The sequence below is a fragment of the Manis javanica genome, chromosome 14 (assembly GCF_040802235.1).
Source record: "Manis javanica isolate MJ-LG chromosome 14, MJ_LKY, whole genome shotgun sequence".
Taxonomy (NCBI): Eukaryota; Metazoa; Chordata; class Mammalia; order Pholidota; family Manidae; genus Manis; species Manis javanica.
This window is the reverse complement of record NC_133169.1, coordinates 41,946,468-41,954,492: the sequence shown is the minus strand read 5'-3', so window position 1 is coordinate 41,954,492 and position 8,025 is coordinate 41,946,468. Positions and strand designations below refer to the sequence as shown.

The window sequence follows — 8,025 nt, the reverse complement described above, 5'->3', positions numbered from 1 at the left end:
CCTCTTGCAAAGCCTCCCTTGCTCCCTTTGGGTGCATCCTGAGGGATGCAGCAAGCTGGGTCTTCCTTATAGGCAAGGCTCTACTCCCTGGGGTGGAGCACGCCCACTCCACCCCCGAGGGGCAGACTGCAGTGAATCTTTTAAAGAGCATACAAGGGGTTCTGTTTTGTCCCTTAGATCTGAGGCCACTCAACTTACATTTTGTTGTAGAAACATGAAATCAATTTCCAAAAAAAAAAAGAAAGGAAGGAGAAAATAAAATTTCCTTTCCTCATGTAGGTTGGGAGAAGCAAAGTGATTCTCAAAATAGAAGTGAATGTCCTTTTCTTCTTTAGGAAAATGTGTTAATGGATATTTTGTTTAATTAAGACAAAATTCCAAGGGTTTGTCTGAGATGGAAAAATTAAAATACACACTATTAAGTTAAGGTGTGTAAGTGTCCTTATGAGCGTGCTGACACTGATCCCATATGGTCCTTCACTAGGCATATGGGCAGAGCATAGGAAGACTCTAGAACACAGGAGTTCCATGGATATGGGAGAGAGCACAGATGGAGACATTTTAGACAAAAGGGTATAAATTCACTGGGAAATTTACTGTAATCAGAGATGGTCATAAAATTTGGCAACAGTTATCTATAATTAATTTTCTCCTAAGTTCTCTATTGACTTTCTACCTGAGGATGTGATAATACATCTTATATACTGACTTCATATACATATAAACTTTATTTTCTGTAATAAAATAAGTCAAATACTGAAATTTTTGTTGGTGAAGTTGGGGTGAGGACTGGAAATCACTGGACCAAGTCATAAAACTTAGTGTGAATAAGACAGCAGGTAATTGACATTTTGTGAGAAGGATTTTTGCATGCAGCAGGTACAGTGCCCATATGAGGGCATTGGCATGGTATGCATTTGAAAATCAAATTAATAAATAAGTTATGTGTATTCTCTGGATTTACAGATAATGCAAATTGTCCAGGATGGGGTAAAGACCAGACCTTCAACTTGGATTTCATTCTGCTGGGAATTTTCAATCACAGCCCCACCCACATCTTCCTCTTCTTGCTGGTCTTGGGCATCTTCTCAGTGGCCTTCATGGGAAACACTACCATGATTCTCTTCATCTACCTGGACACACACCTCCACAGCCCCATATACTTCATCCTCAGCCAGCTGTCCTTCATGGACCTCATGCTCACCTGCACCACTGTCCCCAAGAAGGCCTTCAGCTACTTGTTAGGCAGGAAGTCCATCTCTTTGGCTAGCTGTGGAGCCCAGGTATTCCTCTATGTGTTCCTGCTTGGAGCCAAATGTTTCCTGTTGGCTGTCATGGCCTACGACCGCTATGTGGCTATATGATACCCTTTTAGATACACCATCCTCATGAATCAGAAACTCCGTGTCCTCATGACTGTTGCTTCCTGTATCTTGGGCGCTCTTAATGGCATCATTGTGCCTGTGGCCGTTCTGTCATTCTCCTTCTGCAGCTCTCTGGAAATACACCACTTTTTCTGTGATGTAGCTGCTCTTTTACCTCTATCTTGCAGAGATACCTCTGCATTTGAAACACTGCTTTTCATCTGCTCTGTGGTGATGCTAATCATCCCAGTCTCAGTGATCATTGGTTCCTATTCCAGAGTCCTTCGAGCTGTCATCCACATGGGCTTTGCGGAAAGTCACCGCAAAGCCTTCACCACCTGCTCCTCCCACCTGTCTGTGGTCGGACTCTACTGCGGTGCAGCCATGTTCATGTACATGAGGCCAGCCTCTCTTCATATGCCAGACCAGATGAAATGGTATCAGCCTTTTACACCATCCTCACCCCCATGCTGAACCCTCTCATCTACAGCCTTTGCAACAAACAGGTATCCAGGGGATTTCAGAAACTATTAAGGAAAGGAAAATTAGTATAACTTCATTATAAAGCTTCAGCAAAATCTTTGAGGGACCAGAGTTGTTAACACTCCTTCAAGGAAGCTGCAATTACCTTTTACATTCTCTTCCTCCAGTTTGTCTTTTTTCCCACATTTTTCAATTTAAAATAGCTTTCTTTATTATACTGTTGTATAAACATCACAAGTAAGGTGGGCTGTATTTGGATATTAACATAGGCTGCTTCACTCATGAATTTTATTTATGTTATTGGTTATGAGCCACAAGCAATTTAGTTCAGGATCCCTGCCTTTAAACTCAGGTGTAAGTCCTATGATGTTTGCTTTATACAAGAAAAAGTGATGGGGTTGATTGACAGTTATTGGTAAGCTTCTTGTTTGTTTAAAATTAATTACTTGTCAGCATTTATCTTCAGTTTTATCTCTCCTTAAACCCAGTTACTGACTGTTTATTCCTGACTCTAACTCCCTTAATTCCAAGCATTAAGTTAGTGTCAGCAGTTCATTCAATCAAATCTTATGTCTATATAAAACAGCTATTAGAAACCTCTACATCTATATATTTTTACCTTAAAATTAAGAATGGATATTTTGATGAAACAAGACAAAATATCTATGATTAGGCTGCACAACCTTCACCTTTATCAGGATGGATTTTGAGCCTCACTTATCCTTATATTAATAACTAGACTCATTTCAAAGATGTTAGAATATTATCATTTCTGGGATTTTCTAATCACTATTTTTCTTATTCATCTCTAAAAAAAAACATCTTGAAGATTGTCCTACAATATTGAAAAAAGTTTTCTTAAAGAGGATACATAGTCTCTAAATGTCCAAAATGACCGCTTTAATGTTTCATGGAGTACCCACGCTTTTGTGTAACAAACTGTTGTTAATTTATGGCATTTGCATATCTGAATCATTTATATCCTTGAGAATTGAAAGCAATCTTTGCCTGCTTCATGGAGATTAACTATACATTATTTTTATTTTATTTTATTTATTTTTACTTTTTAAAAAATTTTATCATTAATATACAATTACATGAAGAACATTATGTTTACTAGGCTCTCCCTTACCCCAAGTCCCCCCCACCCACAAACACCATTACAGTCACTGTTCATCGGCATAGTAAGATGTTGGAAAATCAATACTTGTCTTCTCTGTATTGCACAGCCCTCCACAAGTCCCCCCCCACATTATACATGCTAACCATAATACCCCTTTCTTCTTTCCCACCCTTACCCCTCGCTAACCTCCCATTCTCCCCAGACTCTTTCCCTTTGGTAACTGTTAGTCCATTCTTGGGGTCTGTGACTCTGCTACTGCTTTGTTTCTTCAGTTTTTCCTTTGTTCTTATACTACACAGATGAGTGAAATCATTTGGTATTTGTCTTTCTCCACTTGGCTTATTTCACTGAGCATAATACCCTCTAGCTCCATCCATGTTGTTGCAAATACTCCATCCAAATTGTAGGATTTGTTTTCTTCTTATGGCTGAATAATATTCCATTGTGTATATGTACCACATCTTCATTATCCACTCATCTATTGATGGACACTTAGGTTGCTTCCATTTCTTGGCTATTGTAAATAGTGCTGCCATAAACATAGGGGTGCATCTGTCTTTTTCAAACGATGTGCGGCATTCTTAGGGTAAATTCCTAGGAGTGGAATTCCTGGGTCAAATGGTAAGTCTATTTGGAGCATTATGAGGAACTTCCATATTGCTTTCCACAATGGTTGAACAAATTTACATTCCCACCAGCAGTGTAGGAGGGTTCCCCTTTCTCCACAACCTTGCCAACATTTGTTGCTGTTTGTCTTTTTGATGGTAGCCATCTTTACTGGTGTGAGGTAATATCTCATTGTGATTTTAATTTGCATTTCTCTGATAACTAGTGATGTGGAGCATCTTTTCATGTGTCTGTTGGCCATATGAATTTCTTTTTTGGAGAACTGTTCAGTTACTCTGCCCATTTTTTAATTGGATTACTTCCTTTTTGTTTGTTGAGGTGCATGAGGTCTTTATATATTTTGGACGTCGAGCCTTTATCAGATCTGTCATTTATGAATATATTCTCCCATACTGTAGGGTACCTTTTTGTTCTATTGATGGTGTACTTTGATGTACAGAAGCTTTACAGTTTTATATAGTCCCACTTGTTCATTTTTGCTTTTGTTTTTCTTGCCTGGGGAGATATGTCCATGAAGAAGTCACTAATGTTTATGTCCAAGAGATTTTTGCCTATGTTTTTTACTAAGAGTTTTATGGTTTCATGATTTACGTTCAGGTCTTTGATCCATTTTGAATTTACTTTTGTGTATGGGGTTAGAAAATGGTCCAATTTCATTCTCTCACATGTAGCTGCCCAGTTTTTCCAGCACCATCTGTTGAAGAGGCTGTCATTTCCCCATTGCATGTCCATGGCTCCTTTATCGAATATTATTTGACCATATATGTTTGGTTTAATGCCTGGAGTCTCTAATCTGTTCCACTGGTCTGTGACTTTGTTCTTGTGCCAGTACCAAATTGTCTTGATTACTATGGCTTTATAGTAGAGCTTGAAGTTGGGGAGTGAGATCCCCCCCACTTTGTTCTTCTTTCGCAGGCTTGCTTTGGCTTTTCAGTGTCTTTAGTGTTGCCCTATGAATTTTTGAACTATTTGTTCAAGTTCGTTGAAGAATGTTGTTGGTAATTTGATAAGGATTGCATCAAATCTGTATATTGCTTTGGGCATGACGGCCATTTTGATGATATTAATTCTTCCTAGCCAGGAGCATGGGATGAGTTTCCATTTCTTAGTGTCCTCTTTAATTTCTCTTTAGAGTGTCATGTAGTTTTCAGGGTATAGGTCTTTCACTCCTTTGGTTAGGTTTGTTCCTAGATATTTTATTCTTTTTGATGCAACTGTGAATGGAATTGTTTTCCTGATTTCTCTTTCTGTTTGCTCATTGTTAGTGTATAGGAAAGCCACAGATTTCTGTGTGTTAATTTTGTATCCTGCAACTTTGCTCTATTCTGATATCAGTTCTAGTAGTTTCGGAGAGGAGTCTTTATGGTTTTTTATGTACAATATCATGTCATCTGCAAATAGTGACAGTTTAACTTCTTCTTTACCAATGTGGATTCATTTTATTTCTTTGTTTTGTCTATTTGCAGTGGCTAGAACCTCCAGTACTATGTTAAATAACAGTGGGGAGAGTGGGCATCCCTGTCTTGTTCCTGATCTCAGAGGAAAAGCTTTCAACTTCTCGCTGTTCAGTATGATGTTGGCTGTGGGTTTACCATATATGGCCTTTATTATGTTGAGGTACTTGCCCTCTATACCCATTTTGCTGAGAGTTTTTATTATGAATGGATGCTGAATGTTGTCAAATGCTTTTTCAGCATCTATGGAGATTATCATGCAGTGTTTGTCTTTCTTTTTGTTGATGTGGTGGATGATGATGCATTTTCGAATGTTGTACCATCCTTGCATCCCTGGGATGAATACCACTTGGTCGTGGTGTATGATCCTTTTGATATATTTTTGAATTTGGTTTCCAAATATTTTATTGAGTATTTTTGCATCTACTTTCATCAGGGATATTGGTCTGTAGTTTTCTTTTTTGATGGGGTCTTTGCCTGGTTTTGGTATTAGGGTGATGTTGGCTTCATAGAATGAGTTTGGAAGTATCCCCTCCTCTTCTATTTTTTTGAAAACTTTTAGGAGAATGGGTATTATGTCTTCCCTGTATGTCTGATAAAATTCCGAGGTGAGTCCATCTTGCCTGGGGGTTTTGTTCTTTGGTAGTTTTTTGATTACTGCTTCAATTTATTGGTAGTAATTGGTCTCTTTAGATTTTCTGTTTCTTTCTGGGTCAGTCTTGGGAGGTTGTATTTTTCTAGGAAGTTGTCCATTTCTTCTAGGTTTTCCAGCTTCTTAGCATATAGATTTTCATAGTAGTCTCTAATAATTCTTTGTATTTCTGTTGGGTCCATAGTGATATATCCTTTCTCATTTCTGATTCTGTTGATGTGTGTTGATTCCCTTTTTCTCTTCATAAGTCTTGTAGAGGCTTATATATTCTGTTATTTTCTCAAAGAACCATATCTTGGTTTCATTGATTTTTTTCTATTGTTTTGTTCTTCTCAGTTTTGTTTGTTTCTTCTCTGATCTTTATTATGTCCCTCCTTCTGCTGACTATAGACCTCATTTGTTCTTCTTTTTCCAGTTTTGATAATTGTGACGTTAGACTATTCATTTGGGTTTGTTCTTCCTTCTTTAAATATGCCTGGATAGCTATATGCTTTCCTCTTATAAGACTACTTTCACTGCATCACAAAGAAGTTGGGGCTTTGTGTTGTTGTTGTCATTTATTTCCATATATTGCTGGATCTCCATTTTAATTTGGTCATTGATCCATTGATGATTGAGAAGCTTGTTGTGAACCCTCCATGTGTTTGTGAGCCTTTTTACTTACTTTGTACAATTTATTTCCAGTTTTATACCTTTGTGGTCTGAAAAGTTGGTTGGTAGGATTTCAATCTTTTGGAATTTACTGAGGCTCTTTTTATGGCCTAGTATGTGGTCTATTCTGGAGAATGTTCCATGTGCACTTGAGAAGAATGTGTATCCTGTTGCTTTTGGATGTAGAGTTCTATAGATGTCTACTAGGTCCATCTGTTCTAGTGTGTTGTTCAGTGCCTCTGTGTCCTTACTTATTTTCTGTCTGGTGGATTTGTCCTTTGGAGTGAATGGTGTGTTGAAGTCTCCTAAAATGAATGCATTGCAGTCTATTTCCTTCTTTAGTTCTGTTAGTATTTGTTTCACATATGCTCTTGCTCCTGTTTTGGTTGCATATATATTTATAATGGTTATATCCTCTTGATGGACTGAGCCCTTTATCATTATGTAATGTCCTTCTTTATTTCTTGCTACTTTCTTTGTTTTTAAGTCTATTTTGTCTGATACTAGTACTGCAACACCTCCTTTTTTCTCCCTATTGTTTGCATGAAATATATTTTTCCAACCCTTGACATTTAGTCTGTGCATGTCTTTGGGTTTGAGGTGAGTCTCTTGTAAGCAGCATGTATATGGGTCTTGTTTTCTTATCCATTCCATGAATCTATGTCTTTTGGTTGGTGCATTCAGTCCATTTACATTTAGGGTGGTTATCAATAGGTATGTACTTATTGCCGTTTCAGGCTTTCGATTCATGGTTACCAAAGGATCAAGGTTACTTTCCTTACTATCTAAGAGACTAACTTAACTCACTTAGTATGCTGTTGCAAACACAATCTAAAGGTTATTTTCTATTTCTCCTCCTTTTTCTTCCTCCTTCATTCTTTATATATTAGTTATCAAATTCTGTACTTTTTTGTCTATCCCTTGATTCACTTTGGGGATAGTCAATTTAACTTTGCATTTGCCTTGTAATCAGCTGCTCCACCCTCTCTACCATGGTTTTTCTACCTCTGGTGACAGCTATCCAACCCTAGGAACACTTTCATCTATAGCAATCCCTCCAAAATAGACTGCAGAGATGGTTTGTGGGAGGTAAACTCTCAGCTTTTGCTTATCTGGAAATTGTTTAATCCCTTCTTCAAATTTAAATGATAATCTTGCTGGATAAAGTAATCTTGGTTCCAGGACCTTCTGCTTCATGGCATTAAATACATCATGCCACTCCCTTCTGGGCTGTAAGGTTTCTGTTGAGAAGTCTGATGTTAGCCTGATGGACTTTCCTTTGTCTGTGATCTTATTTCTGCCTCTGGCTGCTTTTAACATTCTGTCCTCATCCTTGACTTTCTCATTTTCATTACTATATGTCTTGGTGTTGTCTTCCTTGGGTCTCTTGTGTTGGGAGATCTGTGGATCTCCATGGCCTGAGAGACTAACTCCTTCCCCAGATTGGGGAAGTATTCAGTAACTACCTCCTCAATGACACTTTCTATCCCTTTCTCTCTCTCTTCTTCTTATGGTATCCCTATAATGTGAATATTGTTGTGCTTGTATTGGTCACACAGTTCTCTCAATATTCTTTCATTCTTAGAGATCCTTTTTTCTCTCTGTGCCTCAGCTCTTTTGTATTTCTCTTCTCTCATTTCTATTTCATTTATTGTCTCCTCCACCATATCC

At 38.0% G+C, this 8,025-nt stretch overlaps 1 pseudogene; it reads left to right on the top strand.

Moving 5' to 3' along the window:
* The first annotated feature begins 911 nt into the window (after positions 1–911).
* LOC118973869 (olfactory receptor 2M4-like) lies at positions 912–1,918 on the top strand (annotated as a pseudogene).
* Positions 1,919–8,025: the final 6,107 nt, after the last annotated feature.